General features: G+C 44.7%; 1 pseudogene; it reads right to left on the bottom strand.

The window, feature by feature from the left end:
- Nucleotides 1-3,046, bottom strand: part of LOC128136061 (G2/mitotic-specific cyclin-B1-like) — a 34,886-nt pseudogene extending 31,840 nt beyond the window's left edge.
- Nucleotides 3,047-18,627: the final 15,581 nt, after the last annotated feature.

Here is an 18,627-nt window from a genome sequence, read left to right as displayed (position 1 = left end):
AGCGGCACAGGGGGATGGGGAATGGGGGTTGCAGTCAGTTCATCGCATGTTGTCTCTGCCGCTCCTTCCTCCTCAGGGGGAGGACTCCTCACACTCTTCCCCTGCTCCAGCGTGGGGTCCCTCCCACAGGAGACAGTCCTCCATGGACTTTTCCAGCGTGAGTCCTTCCCACGGGCTACAGTTTTCACAAACTGCTCCAGCGTGGGTCCCTTCCACAGACTGCAGTCCTTCAGGAACAGACTGCTCCAGCATGGGTCCCCTTTGGGGTAACAAGTCCTGCCAGAAAACCTGCTCCAGCATGGGCTCCTCTCTCTCCACAGGTCCTGCCAGGAGCCTGCTCCAGCTCAGGCTTCCCACAGGGTCACAGCCTCCTTTGGACACATCCACCTGCTCCGGCGTGTGTGGGAGCAGCTCGGAACACCTGGCATTTGTTTTCAAGAGTGAACGTTAGAATTTGTTGTGCTGCGTGTTTGCCAAGCCCTTGAAGAACTAGTTTTACAAGGTCAGGTTGGAGGATGGCCTTGTGTAGGCCTGGGAAGATGTGGCTGAAGACAGTCACGAGTATGTCTATGGAATGTTTTTATCTTTAACTGTTCTGAGGACTGGCAAACATCCCAGCTGTGTTAGTAGTATTGGCTGTATGCTGTTGGTTCTTTCTAGATCTTTGTTGAAACATATATAAGTTTGATCCTTTAGTGAAATAAACGGAATCTTGTACAGAGAGCTTGAGCGCTTAATTCAGTTGTGGCAGATGGTGAGCCCAACGTGATCAAGAGAAGACGACGACGAGATGGAGAGAAGAAGCCGGCGCGATTAAGAGAAGAAAATGATGTGATCAAGAGAAGAAGAAAAGAGGTGATTTCCCCCCCACTGCGGAGACCACACAATCTAACGGGGAGAGTTCTGAAGAAGTGGCCACGACTCCGAGAAAATAGGTAACAGCAACCTCTGTGGAACGGGTGAGTTGCGAGATTACGGTAGCATGGGGCAATCGGCTTCCCAGGAGCATAAGCTCTACTTAAACGCTTTGCAGCAGATTTTACGGGCCTCTGGGTATAAAATAACAGAGGGACAAATTGCTTTGCTTTTAATATGGGTAAAGGATAATTGTAACTGGTTTCCCACAGAGGGAACTTTTGATAGCAAGGTTTGGGAAAGAGTTGGGGAACATTTACAAACATGAAAAACTTTGGCCTTTGGTGTATCAGAAAATTTAATTGTGACATGGAAATTTATTTATACTGTGCTGGTGCATTTACAGCCGGCAGTGAAAATCATACCAATACAGCCTGATACTGCTTTTGAGGAGACAGTTTGTGAACAGGCTGCTAATGAGCAGGATTCTGATTCCGATAATAATTCTTTTGAATCAGGCAAGGTGGACCCTGAAAAAGAGCTGGATTTATATCCCCTATTACCACCACCACCACCTGCACCAACACTGTTAACGCACACATCCCGCCAGCAGGCAGGCAGGCAGCGGGTAGGCAGCATGGGCTCCGTGGGGTTGCTGACCCTCACCACCACATACAGGTCCCCGCCGCCCCGCCGCTGCCTCCCGCAGCCTCCGCACCCGATTCGCCGCCGCTGCCCTCCGCACCCGCCACGGCCGCCACGGCCGCCACGGCCACCGCCGTGCTGCTGTCCCCCACCCACCCCAACCGCCTGGTACTCCCTCTCCAGGGTTTGCAGAACTTAAAATGGAACCTGGCTTTGCTGCACTGCCTGTATCTCCTTCTCCTGCTAATCCCTCTAACTCTATGCCTCTGTCTAATCCTGTGGCTCCTGCTTTACAGCGGTGCGGAGAAAAAGCTATAGTGCCTTCAGCTCCGCCTCTAACAGACTTTGATGCTAAATGTGACCATTCACTTAATGATTTGGGAAAAAATACACATAGCTTGATGCAACGCTGTCGAGAAAAAGCTCTACAGCAAGGTGATACCTGTCCCGATCCAATATCGGGGAGGGTTCTTAAACGATCCCAAGAGCGAGATTAAGACACAAACAAGGTCAGATGCCGTACAACCTTACAAGTTTTATTTCCTATAACAACTGATAATAGTGACAGGACAGAGGGAAGAAGAAAGGAAAAAGAGGCAGGCCTAAGCAAGAGAACGGAAGAGATGCAGCAAGACTAGTTACCACCACCACGAAGCCAGCAACGTCCCGTTGGCACGGTCTCGGTGCAGGTGATGGGGGTCCAAGTTCCAGGTTCCAGCAGACAGACGACGACAAAGTCCCAGTTTCAAGCGCTGATTATCAATCCCTTGCAGTTCCTTTCAGTTCCTTTTTCCAGTCCCTTGCAGTTCCTTTTTCGAGGGAGGAGTACGCAGTTTTTCCGAAGAGTCCAACCATTTCCACAGAGACCGCTAGCTTCAGGCGGATATGGTGGTTTCTTCAGGGCCTTCAGCACGTACTCCCCCACAGCAACAGGATGCTGAGGCTAGCAAATGGTCAGCAATGTTGAGACAAACATAGTCCAACACAGTCTCTTACAGTCTCTTATACCACCCCGTGGCTCGACATTGCTGTCCTCGTGGTGGCGTGAAAGATAAGGGTATAGAAAGAGAAAGAGGGAAAAAAGCGCATACTACAACGATATAATCAAGTTAACAACTTTCTATCAAAATGAATTAACATAATGCGGCAAAAGAAAAACCAAAGGTTAAAATAAGATGATTTGGCTTTCCAAGGCTTATTCTATGTTAATACAATATTTCTACGACAACATGAACAAACAACAATATCATACCAATTATCCTAATTATAACATTTCTAAGTTAAACAACAACATCTATTATCTAACAACATCTACTTAACATCAACTAAGCATTATAAATTTAACTAACTCTACGATATCAAAACATACTATAAATTGATTTTAAGGTTACGAAGAATCAGTAGAAAAACACGATGGCAGTTTACATGGTGAACATTTACAAGGACAAAAAAGAAGTATTAGAATAACTATTAAGATAACCGTTATCAAAGCAAAGGCTATATAATAAATTGGAATCAACGTGAACACATACTCGTACTCCGTCATTTTTTGGCAATGTACCACAAAGTGGTCACAGCCCTAACAGTCCACACGGTCGGCTGCCCTGGTCTGCTGGTGTTGGGATCCGCATGCGTGGCAGGAAAACCACTTTCCGTGCCCCCTTATCCTAGGGTGCATGCGTCGTCTGGACCTAGAAACTTCTATCCCAGATCCAAACAAAGGTGAATGAACAACAACACTATATAACAATGATTAACAATACTTTAACCTAACATATTTAACCAATATATAAACACATACATACCACAAGAGAAAATATAGCGAGAGCTAACAAAGCAATTGCCACAAAATTACTAATCTGAGTAAACACGTGTCTAAATAATTGATACAGTTGCACGCTTTGATTGACAAACGACACAAATCTGTTTTACACCATCAGGCGAGGCAGTAGATACAAATTGCATGTTAGATACAACACGTTGGATTAATTGAATAAAACAAGGAATAATACATGGCAAAAACATCAAAGTGACAAATGCACATAACAGATAAAACAGAAGCTGTTTTACCCATGGTGCTCCGGGTAACCAAGACCATAAATCACCGTTCCAGCCGTCCCATGTTTGAACGGGGACATGGGCTAGTTTCCTAATATCTGTGGTCAGTTGAAGAACTACTTCACCTACATCATCTATTTCCAAACAACAATTAGAGACATTTAATTTCCCACATATTCCTCCCTCTTCAGCTAGTATGTAATCCAAAACCATGCGGTGTTGAAGGACTGCAGTGCGCATCTGTTGACATTGTTGAGTTAAAAGGTCTATAGCATTAGCAGTTTTATTGGTAATAATTTCTAAGACTGCTTGCAATCAAATTATGCGGTTCAAATTGTAAATCGGTTCTCGTGCCCCTGCTATTGGTTCACTGGGATTCCAAGTGGCAGGCCCATAAAGCTCAATTATTCTTTTGGGAGGCCACTCATTTTCCCCCCACTTTTGTGTTCCACCTATTTTAACGTCAACAGATCGCTTGCTACGTGCAATCCTTTTGTCCCCTAAATTATCATATAGTCTTACTCCCAATCGAGGACCACCCGCCTCTGGAAGAAGGAAAAACAGAGGTCAGATAATCCCTATATAACAAATCCCTGACTAATTTGCTGGTAGTTGTTTGTAGGCAGTATGTCCACAAATCCAATAATGGCCTTTTTTGGCTTTGGTACCATTAGCAAATGGTCCAGCTGCAGCCTTTGGGAATTGAAAATAAGTTGTGTTCTCATTTCCCAAAGGGCTAAAAAAGGTGCTTGGCTTGTTGTTGTTTGTCTGGCCGGTACAATACCAGGCGCCAGTGTGGTTTTTCCACTCACAAATTTGATGATAAATATGGTTTCCAGGCCATCGGAGAAAGAAGGTTTCATTTTTGTTCGACCAAAACCCTTTGAACCCTTTGTTGCGTCTGGCTTCATCAAGCCACATCCATATGTAAACACCTCTATCTTCATTAACCAATTTATGTGTGAGTGTCCATTGACACCTGCTTTCTCCGACATTGACCCCTCCCTTCTGGGTGCGATTTAAACAATATCTACCCACAGTAGGAAATTGAATTGGCCATGTTTCACTATCACCCCAGGTAGTGCTATCAGTTTCACTATAATTGCTTACGATTTGTGCTGCAGTGAGGGGTGTGGAGGTCCACGGCCAGCTTGACAAGCCTAGAGGTCCTCTACAAACCAACAGTGACTCAGATTAAAGGTTTGGTTTACAGCTTTTGCTAACAAAACAAATTCGTTATCCTTAAAGGGATCATATGGGTTGGGGGGAGGTGGGGGAATTGGCTTCTCTTCACCCTCATAGGTAAATCCCCAACATAACATAATTAAAAATAACATCGTCTGCTCCTCTTCTTCCGTGGGTATGTCTGGGTCGCTTGCTTCTTCCTGAAAATGAAACAAAAAACAAACTCACTTCTTGGGTTAGAAAGAGGGAACAATCCATCTAGTATGAATCTTATGAATTTTTCCACAGGCATCTTTTGCCTTCCAGGTATATTTGTTAAGGGGTGTGTCCAACACCAGTGGCACTGTGCCCACTGTGGGAAGTTCGACCAAGACAGGTTGTCCTGGGAAATGAGATGGGTTGCTGGGGTGATCAGGGCCATGTGGGGCTGGCATGATTGTTGGAGCTTTTGGACAGAATGCTGTGATCTTTGGACATCCATTTACTCCCCAGCGACTATTAACACTGGTCACTGCATCCCACACTCTCTCAGCCCATCCTGGCTTATGTGGTTTGAGGAAGCGTTTTAACAGACCATTGGTTCTTTCCACAATTCCATTTGCTTGTGGGTAATACGGAGTATGAAACACCCACGAAATTCCCTCCTGGGCTGCCCGTTCCTGGACCACTTTGGCTGTGAAATGTGAGCCGTTATCTGATTGGATTGACTGTGGTTTGGGGAAAATTCCAAACCATTCTTTCAGAGCCTTTATTGTGTTTTCTCCTGTTGCCTTAGCACATGCTTTAGCTTGCACTAGTCCGGATACTATCTCCACACCTACCAGTATGTAGTACTTTCCCTCTGACCCTCGAAAGGGACCGATGTAATCAATCTGCCAGGCCTCCCATAGGCCTTTTCCCTCTCTTAAATGCAGGGGGTCACCCTCCAGTGGGTGTCTGTCCAAACGGGCGCAGCATTGTTCACAGGAAGACACACAAGTTTTACATTCTTCCCTGGTAACTGGCCACCCTCAGGCTTGTGCCTCACAATAGAGGTCCTTAATTCCTGAATGTTTCCATTTTACATGTAGCCATTCTAACAGACGTTCCCAATTTTCTACTATCTGGGTGCTTTGTAGGGGAGCTAGCCGGGCTAGCTCATCCACTTTGGCATTCCATCGGCTCACCGGGGCGTCATCTTGTTGATGAGATGCTACCCATGCTACTGCAAATTTCCCTTGTCTGGCAATGGTAAGAATATCTTGCCATTTTTCCTTTTGCCATACAGGTATTCTATTGACCTCCCATCCGTTTTGTTCCCAGAATGGAAGCCACTCAGTGCAACCTTTAAACACAGCATAAGAATCAGTATAGATATAGACAGAAGAAGCAGATTGAGCCTCATGTTGGAAAACGCTCCACACAGCAATTAGTTCTCCTACTTGTGCACTACCTTCCCCTTCGGTAATGATCTGTTCCTTGGTATCTACTCGAAGTGCCACAGCTCGATATTTCCAAATTTTTCCTTCTTGCTTTGACGAGGCATCTGTAAACCAGACATTTTGCAATTGTCCAGAAAACGGAGGAGCTACTTGTATTACAGACAAAAGCTCGGGTGTTTCCCTATCTGGGTTTACCTCATCTTGTATATTTAACACTTTCGCGGCTCCTTCAGATACAGAAAAAATTTCACAATAGTGTTCTATTTGTGCATACCATTTCCGCACAGAGGCTCTCTGGGCCACCCCGTCGGGGGGGGAGTTCCTGCCAAAACTGCTTTGATCGCTTTAAGTGGACCGCTGAGCACTATAGGTTGTTGCCGGATGGTTCGTTCGGCTTCTCTCAGAGCTAAACTAACTACAAATAGACCTTTTTCCCAAGTTGTATACCTTTTTTCAGCATCTTTAAAGCTATGAGAATAAAAACCAATGGGCCGAACAGGCCCCTCTGCACCCTTTTGCCACAAATGGACTGACAGTCCAGTCTTGGCAAACCCCCACTCAATTTGAACCGGGTCTGTTGGGTGAATGGGACCAAGGGCCTGATAGGCATTCGCTTCAAATACCAACAACTGTAAAGCCTCATCATGGACCTGAGTCCATTCCCACTGAGCTCTCTTTCGCAACAAGTCATACAGGGGTCTAGCAATAATTGAGAAATCAGGAATATGTTTCCTCCAAAACACAAGCAACCCTAGTACATGCTGTAACTCTTTCTTAAATGATCCCAAGAGCAAGATTAAGACACAAACGAGGTCAGATGCCGTACAACCTTACAAGTTTTATTTCCTATAACAACTGATAATAGTGACAGGACAGAGGGAAGAAGAAAGGAAAAAGAGGCAGGCCTAAGCAAGAGAACGGAAGAGATGCAGCAAGACTAGTTACCACCACCACGAAGCCAGCAACGTCCCGTTGGCACGGTCTCGGTGCAGGTGATGGGGGTCCAAGTTCCAGGTTCCAGCAGACAGACGACGACAAAGTCCCAGTTTCAAGCGCTGATTATCAATCCCTTGCAGTTCCTTTCAGTTCCTTTTTCCAGTCCCTTGCAGTTCCTTTTTCGAGGGAGGAGTACGCAGTTTTTCCGAAGAGTCCAACCATTTCCACAGAGACCGCTAGCTTCAGGCGGATATGGTGGTTTCTTCAGGGCCTTCAGCACGTACTCCCCCACAGCAACAGGATGCTGAGGCTAGCAAATGGTCAGCAATGTTGAGACAAACATAGTCCAACACAGTCTCTTACAGTCTCTTACAATACCATGTTCACTTTTCCTGTTATATACAAACCCCCAAATCCACCACAGCATGAGGGTTTACCTTATGAAATGATAAAAGAATTATGGAAATCAATTTGTGAAAATGGGTTACACAATTCATTTACAATGGGACTAGTGGAAACAATTGGAGGCACTTATACTATGACTCCTTGGGACTGGAAATTGCTTATGAAAACGGTGTTGACTTCTGCTCAGTATTCTATATGGCAATTAGAATACAATGATTTGTCAGTGGAACAAATTATGGACAATTTGTCATCAGGGATACTTATAGATCAAAATATGTTACAAGGAACAGGCCCTTACATTACACCTCAGGCACAAGCAGCTTTGCCAAAGCAAGTTTTCGATCAAGCTACTCGTATTGTGATCATGGCTTTACAACGTCTACCTGAAACTGGGCAAGGTATTGCTTCGTTTGCCTCTATACGACAGGGCTCTCAGGAACCGTACGTATCTTTTATTGATCGCCTTCAAGCCACAATAACGCGGCAGGTAGAAAATCCAGAAGCTGCAAAAGTATTATTATTTCAATTGGCTTATGAGAATGCAAATACAGACTGTCAGGCTGCACTGAAATCAGTTAGAGGAAGAGCTACTGATGTTGGGGAGTATATTAAGATATGTCAAAATGTAGGGACAGACACTCATAGAGCTAACATGTTAGCTGCTGCACTGTCACGATGACTAAATGTTAATCAAGTTACTGTGACATGCTTTGACTGTGGAAAATTGGGACATATGGCTAAGCAATGTCCTAAATGACAAAAATCCAAATGTGATAAACCTGCAAATCACTTGTGCCCTCATTGTAGTAAAGGATATCATCAGGCGAATCAACACAAATTGAAATTTGACAAAGAAGGTAATCTCTTCCAGGGAAACAACAAGAGGGGCGCGAGACCCGGTGCCCTGCAAACCAACAGGGTCTGGAATTCAGTGCAGGCACCACTAACCGATTGGACTGCTACACAAACAGGCAGCCCGCAAGAACCATCTATGACCTCCAGCCCGCAACTACAGGGAGTGCCGGGCTGGATTTGGCAACAGCAGCCAACCTCTCAATAAAAGAACAGAGAATTTATATTGTGGGGACTGCAATATTCGGACCTTTGCCTGATGGCATGTTAGGTTTAAGAATTGGACGATCTAGTGCTATGACACAGGGAATAATCGTATACCCTGGAGTTATTGATTCAGATTATCAAGGGGAAATTAAAATCATGCTAGCTTCAATGCAAATTCCATGTACAGTTCCGGCAAACACAAAAATAGCTCAATTAATATTGCTTCCTTGTTGGGTACCTCAAAAAGTGCAAAATAATTGAGGTGACGATAGCTTTGATAGCACCAGGGGTCCTTTTGTGTTATGGACACAGGAAATAACACAGCAACAGTCAATTTTAAAATTGCAAATTGAGGGTAGATGGTTTTCAGGATTGCTAGATACTGGAGCAGACGTTTCTATAATATCAAAACAGGACTGGCCAACTTCGTGGCCATTGCAAATAGCTCTTTCTACAATTGTTGGTATAGGAGGCACTCGACAGCCCATGCGAAGTGCCAAACTTTTGTCAGTAAAGGGGCCTGAGAAGCATGAAGCATGGATTCAGCCTTATGTACTTGACTCATCTGTAAATTTGTGGGGCAGAGATTTATTGAAACAATGGCACATTACCCTAACAACAATCAATTCAAATTTATCTTAAGGGTCACTGATGTAAAACCCCTGCTCAAACTTACGTGGTTAACCTCTGCACCTGTTTGGGTTGATCAGTGGCCGTTAAAAGGGGACAAATTGATACAAGCACATAAATTAATTCAAGAGCAGTTGCAGCAAGGACACATTGTCTCTTCAACTAGTCCATGGAACATGCCGATTTTTGTTATTCCACAAAAGTCAGGAAAATGGAGATTATTACAGGATTTACGAGCGATAAATGCAGTGTTACAACCTATGGGGATTACCCAGCCGGGAACACCAAATCCTGCAATGATCCCTAAAGAGTGGGAATTACAAGTCATTGATTTAAAAGATTGCTTCTTCATGATTCCTTTACATCCTGATGATTGTGCACGTTTTGCCTTTTCAGTGCCTAGTGTAAATAACGCCGAGCCTATGCAGCCTTATCAGTGGACAGTGCTACCTCAGGGCATGATGAATAGTCCTACTATCTGTCAGATAGTAGTTGCTGCAGCTATTCAACCGAGCCGAGACGCATTTCCAAATGCTATAATATATCATTATATGGATGATATTTTAATTGCAACAGAAACAACGCAGTATTTGGAAAGTGTTGTGCAACATCTTGTAAATTCTTTGCACACCTTTGGACTTCAAATTGCTACAGAAAAAAAATCAAAAGATGCCGCCCTGGAAATATTTAGGGTGGATTCTTACAGAGAGAGCAGTACAGCCTCAATCATTAAAGTTGCAGACAGATATACGAACTCTGAACAATGCTCAAAAATTATTAGGAACAATAAACTGGGTACGACCCATGTTAGGTATAACCACAGAGGAATTAAGTAATCTCTTTAACATTCTGAGAGGTGATCCTGATTTAACATCACCACGGATCTTAACTCCAGCTGCCAAGGAAGAGTTAAATTTAGTTTCACAAAAGATATCTACATTACAAGACTATAGAAGGGACTGAACTTTACCTGTTGATGTGTATGTAATACAAGGTCCAAAACAACCTTTTGCTATTATAGGACAACATGATAAAATCACTCAGAAAATTTTATATTTGGAATGGGTGTTTCTCTCTCACACTTTAAAGAAAACTATTACACAGCCTTTAGAAATGATTGTGACTGTGGTACAAAAAGCACGGTCACGCACTCAGTGTCTCATTGGGTTTTGATCCCGATACCTTGTATCTTCCTTTTTCAAAACAAGATTTTGATTACCTTTTTGTTCAATCACAATCACTGCAAATCGCATTGGCCGACTTTACAAACAAAATTTCTTTCTTGCTGCCTAAGTGTAAGTTACTGCAAAACCTTCACACATTAAACATCAAACCACAGACGATAGTATCAGATACTCCTATTGTTAATGCTTGTACAGTTTTTGTAGATGGCTCTGGAAAAACGGGAAGAGGTGTAGTTGCCTGGCTAGATAATGGAGTATGGCAGACATCTGTTGTTTTGTTACAAGGTTCCACGCAGTGTGTGGAATTACAGGCTGTTTTACGCGCTTTAGCTTTATTTCCATCGGACAGGACACCACTCAATACTGTTTCTGATTCAGAATATGTCGTCCGTGTTGTACAGCGATTACCAGGATCTTACTTAAAGGAGATAAATGATGAAGACTTATTCAACAAATTTTTGGAATTGCAAACTCTTTTAAATAAAAGAGCTTATCCTTTGTTTATTTGTCACATTAGGTCGCACACTGTGCTGCCAGGACCTTTGACTAAAGGAAATGCCGTGGCTGACTCTTTTACTGTTGGCACAGTGCAATTCCACTCTGCTGTGGCCTCTCATTCCTTTTTTCACCAAAATGCTGCAGCATTGCAAAAGATATTTAATTTGACAAAAGCACAGGTGTGGTTCATCACATGTTATTTGGGCCGCTTCATCTTTCTCGGGGGCAGGACACATCACACTCTTCCCCTGCTCCAGCATGGGGTCCCTCCCATGGGAGACAGTCCTCCACGAACTTCTCCAACATGGGTCCTTCCCACGGGCTGCAGTTCTTCACGAACTGCTCCAGCATGGGTCCCTTCCATGGCGTGCAGTCCTTCAGGAGCACACTGCTCCAGCGTGGGTCCCCCATGGGGTCACAAGTCCTGCCAGAAAACCTGCTCCAATGTGGGCTCCTTTCTCCACAGATCCGCAGGTCCTGCCAGAAGCCTGCTCCAGTGCAGGCTTCCCACAGGGTGACAGCCTCCTTTGGGCACCCACCTGCTCCGGCGTGGGGTCCTCCATGGGCTGCAGGTGGATATCTGCTCCACCGTGGACCTCTATGGGCTGCAGGGGGACAACCTGCCTCACCATGGTCTTCACCACAGGCTGCAGGGGAATCTCTGCTCCGGCGCCTGGAGCATTTCCTCCCCCTCCTTCTTCACTGACCTTGGTGTCTGCAGGGTTGTTTCTCTTACATGTTCTCACTCCTCTCTCTCCGGCTGCTGCTTCTGTCTGTCCCGCAACTTTTTTTCCTTCTTAAAAATGTTATCACAGAGGTGCTATCACTATTGCTGATTGGCTCGGCCTTGGCCAGCGGCAGGTCCGTCTTAGAGCCGGCTGGTATGGGCTCTCTCGAACACAGGGGAAGCTTCCAGCAGCTTCTTACAGAAGCCACCCCTGTAACCCCCCTGCTACCAAAACCTTGCCCCACAAAGCCAATACAACAGGCTAAAGATATAATTCGTTCTTGTCCAGATGATTGTCAAAGAGTTGCTTCTGATGCAGTGAGAATTGGAGTTAACCCACGTGGTTTATACTCTAATGCCATTTGGCAAAGCAATGTTACACATGTATCTGCCTTTGGCTCCTTGAAATTTGTGCATGTTTCTATTGATACCTTTTCCTCTTATATTTGTGCTACTGCTCATTCTGGAGAAAGGGCACATGATGTACAACGATATTGGTCACGATGCTTTGCAATTATGGGGGTTCCTCAAAGCATTAATACTGACAGCGGTCCAGGGTATGTAGCTAAATCTACTCAATTATTTTTGCAACAGTGGCAGGTATCCCATGTGACAGGAATTCCACATTCACCTACTGGACAAGCAATAATTGAGCGTGCACATCATGCTTTAAAGTCCATGCTACATAAACAAAAAAGGGGGAATATGCCACCACAAGAACAGCTAGATAATGCTATGTTTACTTTGAATTTTTTAAATCGCTCACCAGACTTAATGGCCAGCACAGCGATAGATCAGCATTTTAAAACTCCTGATTCTATTTCACACAGACCTGAAGTACTGTATAAGGATCCTTTTAGTGGACCTGGTTGGAATGGACCTGTGGAACTAATCACTTGGGGGCGAGGGTATGCTCGTGCTCTTCTTCCCACAGGAACCAAGTGGATTCCAGCTAAACACGTGAAGCCATATCATGAGCTGGTGAAACCACTTGGACAACCCAATCCCGCAGATGAAGACTCTGAATTTGAAGGAGGAGAAACGAATGAGGAGGAAGCGGCACATCAAGAATGAAAAAGCTATCACATAGGGAGATTTGAAGAGAATGCAACAACAACCTAGTGTGATGATGCAACGTGTATCCTACTCCAAAGAACACCTTTTTTAGCGTACCTGGCAATAGTGGCCAGCAACAGTATTGTAAGAATTCTGATCCTTTTTCTTTGCGGGGTCACTGTGGCTCGGGTGCAGCATTTTTATTGGGCCCACTGGAGGTGTTGAGCCTAAGCCACAGTGACTATATAAAAAAACATTCCTTGTATAAGTTTGAACCTCACACAGAATCACAAAGATTCGGTGATGATATGTACTTCACATCCTTATGTTTTTGTAGGAGCTCAATTTCTAGATATCGCTTTACGTAACCATGCTTTTGAAACTAATCTGAATTAACCTTGGTATTTTAGCTGTTTTACTCATAAGAATATATCTGAATTAAGTCTTACAGTAATCATGCCAATGTGACGTCGTGCTGAATTGTGGATCCCTGTAAATATGACCAAATCGTGGGAAGGGGAATCAGGATTAAGTCAATTATCAAGGCTTTTAAAGCAGACAATTAGTTGCCCAAAACGATTTATGGGATGGCTCATTGCCTTTACAATATCAGCTATCATTATTGCAGCTACTGCTGCCGTTGCTACCACGGCGCTTGCGAAATCCGTTCAGACTGCTCACACAGTAGCTAATGTATTAGAAAATGTTACAGCTGGAATGAATACTCAGGTACAAATTGATCAACATTATTAGCATGATTGGATGCTTTAGAAGCAGTGGTAATTTGGCTTGGAGTGTATTGGGTTTGTGTGGCAAGGTTTTGGTAGCGGGGGGTTACAGGGGTGGCTTCTGTGGGGGCTGCTGGAGGCTTTCCCCTGTGTCCGATGGAGCCAATGCCGGCTGGTTCTAAGACAGACCTGCTGCCGGCCAAGGCCGAGCCAATCAGTGATAGTGATAGCGCCTCTGCGTAAAAAAAAAAAAAGAGAGAGAGAGAGAGAGAGAAAAAACCAAAAACAAAACAAAAGAGCTGGAGAGGGGGAAGAGAAAAGGGGTTGCAGGACACACAGAAACGGCAGCCAGAGAGAGGAGTGAGAACATGTAAGAGAAAACCCTGCAGACACCAAGGTCAGTGAAGAAGGAGGGGGAGGAAATGCTCCAGGCGCCAGAGCAGAGATTCCCCTGCAGCCCGTGGTGAAGACCATGGTGAGACGGGTTGTTCCCCTGCAGTCCATGGAGGTCCACGGTGGAGCAGATATCCACCTGCAGCCTGCGGAGGACCCCACGCTGGAGCAGGTGGATGTCCAACGGAGGCTGTGACCCTGTGGGAAGCCCGTGCTGGAGCAGGATCCTGGCAGGACCTGCAGATCTGTGGAGAGAGAAGCCCACAGAGCAGGTTTTCTGGCAGGACCTATGACCCCATGGGGGACCCACGCTGGAGTGGTATGCTCCTGAAGGACTGCACGCCGCAGAAAGGACCCATGCTGGAGAAGTTTTTGGAGGACTGTCTCCCGTGGGAGGGACCCCACACTGGAGCAGGGGAAGAGTGTGATGAGTGCTGCCGCTGACGAGGATGAAGCGACAAAGATAACGTGTGATGAACTGACTGCAAACCTCATTTCCCATTCCCCTGTCCAGCTGCAGAGGAGAGAGTGATAGAATAGCTATGGTGGGTGCCTGGTGTCCAGCCAAAATCAACCCATCACATAGACATAGACAAAGTGCATTACAAAATAGAACGAAATTACATTGTGATTGGGAATTTCAAAAACAAGGGCTCTGTGTAACTCCTTTACAAAGGAATGAAAGTGTATGAGATTGGAATTAGGTGAAGGTGCATTTACAAGGTGCGTTTGCTACTAATATTGCAGGAGAGATCTAAGACCTTGCACAGATATTACAAGATCAAATGGGAAATATACAAAATTAGCAGAATAAGGTGTTTTTCAAAGAATTGTCTAATAGTGTTAAATGGTTAAATCCAAAAACATGGTTTGAAGGTTTTGTGGCAGTACATTCCCCCGCCCATCCTGCCAGCAGGAAACAAAACTTCTCCAGGAAGGGAGAAGGGGAAGGAAACCCTGGAGGCTGCAGGTTGAAATTTGAACTGGCCAATCGAGATGTGCCAGGTACACTGAGGTGACCCTCCTGGCCAATAGAATTAAATGACCACAGGTCAGATTCGACAGGGGTATAAACGGGGTCTCGCCGGAGGATATGTTGGCAGTCCTCCTCGGAGCAGCGGGTCTGCAGTTGGGGACTCCCCCTCTGGTCGGGACGCCACCCGAGGTAACTCCTCGAGGGAGAGAGCCCTCATCTTTTAGGTGAGTGATATGCGCATTTTGAGCCATCACTTTAAATCTTGGGGATTCTTGAGTCGGCTGTGTAGTATTAATTCTCTTTACATCATTGAGCCTGTGGTTTTATAAAATGTTACCGGACTTCTAACTAACTTCTGCTGAAGAATAAATCTGAGTTTTAACACCTGTTGGATTTGGTTAGTCATGCATCCGTAACAGGTTTAAATCTGTGTATCTGAATTTCTATTGCTATTGGAGGGTTATTAATCATTTGTGTGTTTGCAGCAATCAGAATCATCTGAGGAGCAGTACGAGGATTGCATCGGTTCGAAGCTAGAGTCCTCGCTGCCTTCCTCGTGAATCTGATGTTCCTAAACAAAAAAGGGGGAGATGTGGGAGCAGCTGGGAACACCTGGCATTTGTTTTCAAGAGTGAACGTTAGAATTTGTTGTGCTGCATGTTTGCCAAGCCTTTGAAGAACTAGTTTCACAAGGTCAGGTTGGAGGATGGCCTTGTGTAGGCCTGGGAAGATGTGGCTGAAGACAGTCACGAGTATGTCTATGGAATGTTTTTACCTTTAACTGTTCTGAGGACTGGCAAACATCCCAGCTGAGCCAGATATGCACTCCTGTGTTAGTAGTATTGGCTGTATGCTGTTAGTTCTTTCTAGATCTTTGTTGAAACATATATAAGTTTGATCCTTTAGTGAAATAAACGGAATCTTGTACAGAGAGCTTGAGCACTTAATTCAGTCGTGGCAGCGTGGGGTCCTCCACAGGCTGCAGGTGGATATCTGCTCCACCATGGACCTCCATGTGCTGCAGGGGGACAGCCTGCATCACCATAGTCTTCACCACAGGCTGCAGGGGAATCTCTGCTCCGGTGCCTGGAGCACTTCCTCCCCCTCCTTCTTCACTGACCTTGGTGTCTGCAGGGTTGTTTCTCTCCCATATTCTCACTCGTCTCTCCGGCTGCTGTTTCACAGCAACTTTTCCCCTTTCTTAAATATGTTATCACAGAGGTGCTACCACTGTTGCTGATTGGCTTAGCCTTGGCCAGTGATGGGTCCATCTTGGAGCCGGCTGGCATTGGCTCTGTCCAACATGGGGGAAGCTTCTAGCAGCTTCTCACAGAAGCCAGCACTGTAGCCCCCCTGTGAGAGACTGAACTGTAATCTCGAGCCATTTGTCTCAAAGATTGTTTACTGTGAGAGACTGAAGTGTGAACTCTTTATCTCGAGCCATTTGTCTCTGGGATGGCCTGTTTCAGCAGGACACTTCTCTGTCCATAAGGACGATTACCACGCCACTGAGGCATCCAGGGGAGGAGACAGGCTGGAGCTGACAAAGCATGCAGGAATGTGGAGACTACCATTCTCATGGAAACTGTAGTCCTTGAGATAAGGTACTGGTTTCTGGTGTTGATCACATGAAGGTCATGTGATAGACAAAACCTGCAGCGTGTGAACAGTGCCTGAACAGTATGTATGTGCATGCATCATCGAACTATGCCCTATAAAAAACCGTGGAGACAAGCCGTGGTGTGCATCCACCACCGAAGAATTGAAGACTGAGGACCAACAGGATGCCGCTGGATCCATGGTGGTGACTATTCTTGCAACTCTATCCCGACTGCTTGCTTGATTTCTGTCTTTTTCTTCCATTCTATCCTATCGCTACTATTTTCTACTTTTGATACTTTTGATAATAAAAGCTGTTTTGGGTATACGGCTTTTGACCTCGTTTGTGTCTTAATCTTGCTCTTGGGATCATATCGAAACCTTCCCCGACATTGGATTGGGACACTGCCTTCTACCAAAACCTTGCCATTCAAGCCAAGTACATTCCAGCCCTCGCCTCTGTGCATCACACATTTAAGAATTATCATTAAAATCCACATTCATCACAGTATTCACAATCTTCACAAACTTCACTAACATCAACAAAAAAGAATTCCCCACACCAAAATTAAAATAACACCATCACAACACTGAAGAAAATTGGACAATTTACACACAATCCACCCTTAATCCCTTCAACACAATTACAACATAAATTCCCCACAATCATTCCGCTCTTCGCTCTCTAGCTGTGTTCAGTCCATGTTTTGTCAGTTACCTCTCCCAATTACTATCCTTATCTCGAATTCCTTATGCCCCACATTGGGTGCCAAAAAGGACTGTGGTGGGTTTATCCTGGCTGGGTGCCAGGTCCCCACCAAAGCTGCTCTATCACTCCCCCTCCTCAACTGGACAGTTTAATAAAGTGAAAGCAAAGGTCGCGCACGAAAGCAAAGGAAAACAAATGATGTTATTCTCTACTTCCCATCAGCAGGCGATGTCTGGCCACTTCCTGGGAAGCAGGGCTTCAGTACACGTAGCAGTTGTTCTGGAAGACAAATGTCGTAATAACGAATGCTCCCCCTCCTCCTCCTTTCTCTTAGCTTTTATTGCTGAGCAGACATCATATGGTATGGAATATCCCTTTGGTCAGTTTGGGTCAGCTGTCCTGGCTATGTCCCCTCCCAAGGTCTTGCCCACCCCCAGCCTGCCAGTGAGGGGAGGGAAAAAGTTGGAGCACTGCTCAGCAGTAGCCAAAACACTGGTGTGTTATCAACACCTTTCTTGCAGGATGTAGAAATAAATGGACGCCTGTAAAGTTGAAAGCATACGACGTTTATTGCTAAAACACACACATATTTATAATCACATATTCTGCAAAGTCACTGTACACATGCACAAGCATAAAATATGATTGGTTATATCAACTCTGTACACGCGCATAAACATAAGACATAATTGGTTATACCAATTCTGTACACGCGCATAAACATAGGACACAATTGGTTATACTAACTAAAACATGCGAAACTTGTCTCAGTCTAATTGGTCAAGATAAACTGCCAAATTGAGGTTCTTTGTGCCAAGTTCCCTTTATCGTGGAATGCGCACCTGTGTTCTTCTAATTGGCATCTTTCTTTTTTTGTCTTCTTGTTTATTCTGTTCAAGGTCTTCTAAAGGCGTCTGAAATGCTCTTGCGACCGTTAGCTAAATGTGTGTCCACAATTCCCCCTTTTTTTGTTTTTTGTCAATTAACGCCTGCTGTATTGCCCTTTGCAAAGATCTATGAACACAATTAATTAAACACGGTAAAAGCAACATTATACCTAATAAAATACATAAGAATAAAAGAAACCCCGATTTTTAACAAAGATACAAACCAACTCCTAAGTCCCCATCCCGCAGCTAAATGCTCTAAGCCGAAATGACAGCTTTCTTAATTGCGTTAAAGCTCTTGCAGCTCCTTCTTGCCTCTGCAGTTCTGTTATCTTGTTTATTAATTGCTCCACTGCCCAAGTTCCTCATGTCCGTTGTTTTTCTGGTGGTTCAAAGTCCTTTCATACTGCAGCTGTCACGTACTCCGGCCCACTCATGCTTACTGCGGCCTACTTATGCTAACTCTAAATAATCAGGCTCAAAGAAATGTCCCCCATTTTCCATGAAATCTCCCACAATTCCCCCTTTTTGTTTTTGTGCAAGCCAAGTTACATGAAATGCTTTTGCACTCATACGTTCAACTATTTTTATGATACGTGGTACAATCATTACAACTGCTAATATTACAATTAAAATAACTAAGCCATGCATAAGCAAATCTTTCAACCATCCCGTA

This window comes from Harpia harpyja, chromosome W, assembly GCF_026419915.1.
Source record: "Harpia harpyja isolate bHarHar1 chromosome W, bHarHar1 primary haplotype, whole genome shotgun sequence".
NCBI lineage: Eukaryota > Metazoa > Chordata > Aves > Accipitriformes > Accipitridae > Harpia > Harpia harpyja.
Note: the sequence above shows the minus strand (reverse complement) of the source record. Positions and strands in the feature narration are given on the sequence as shown.